The sequence below is a fragment of the Penaeus monodon genome, chromosome 22 (assembly GCF_015228065.2).
Source record: "Penaeus monodon isolate SGIC_2016 chromosome 22, NSTDA_Pmon_1, whole genome shotgun sequence".
Classification (NCBI taxonomy): Eukaryota; Metazoa; Arthropoda; class Malacostraca; order Decapoda; family Penaeidae; genus Penaeus; species Penaeus monodon.
The window spans coordinates 14,086,774-14,087,774 of NC_051407.1; positions in this window are offsets into that span (position 1 = coordinate 14,086,774).

Below are 1,001 nucleotides of genomic sequence, written 5' to 3' on the forward strand. Positions count from 1 at the left end.
TTGTTCATCCCCTCTCTCACACACTCCCATCTTTCCGTTTCTACCCTTTCTCTCTTCTTTCTTCCCTCTCTCCCTCCACCTCCCCCCCCCCCCGTCGGCGTTCCTCCCCTCTCTTTTTTTCCCTCTTTCCTCTCCCCCTCCTTCTCTGTCCTTTCTTCTCACACTCCTTCTCACTTCTCTTTCCCTATCTCTCTGTCAACTCAAATCCCTTTCTCGTTCTCCTTTCTTCTCTTCCCTCTCTCTTTCCTTCAACATCCTTCTCCTACATACCTCTCCCTTTCTTTCATTCTCCCCCCCCCCCTACCTCTCTCTCTTTATCATCCTCTTTCTTCTTTCTTCCATCCACTCACTTATCCCCTACCCTCACGCCCTCCTTCCCTGTCCTCTCTCTCTATCACCTCCTTCCCCTTCTCCCTCCTTCCTTCCTCTCATCCTCTTTCATCCCTGCCCATTCTACTTCCTTCCTACATTTCTCTCTCTCTCTCACCTTTTCCCATCCCCCTCCTCCCTACCTCTCTCATTCTTCCATCTTCTCTCTCGCACCCCCTACTCCCTACCTTTCTCCCTCTCTCATCCCTTCCTCCCTCCCTCTCTCCTCCTTTTCCCCTACCCCCAACTCCCTACCTCCCTCATTTTCTCATCCCTTTCCATCTCTCCCTCTTTCCTTGTCTTCTCTCTCTCACCCCCTACTCCCTACCTCTCTACACGCCTTCCCTTACCGATCTCCAAGCCTCTTCTGCCTCTTAACCCCAGAGATCAAAGGCAGGCCGATGCGAGAAGAGGTTTAAGAGCTGAATATTTACACGGATCACAGAAATACACATGAATGCGGGTGTAATTGGCTTCCTGTGGGTAGCACGTTTTTTTTTTTTTATTGTTGTTGTTCCACTATATCTCCCCCTATTTTTATATATTTATCATATAATCTATTTTCAGTACAATTTACTCTTTATCATATATTATTTGGGATTTTATTCATAATGCTTTTAAAGATTTATAAG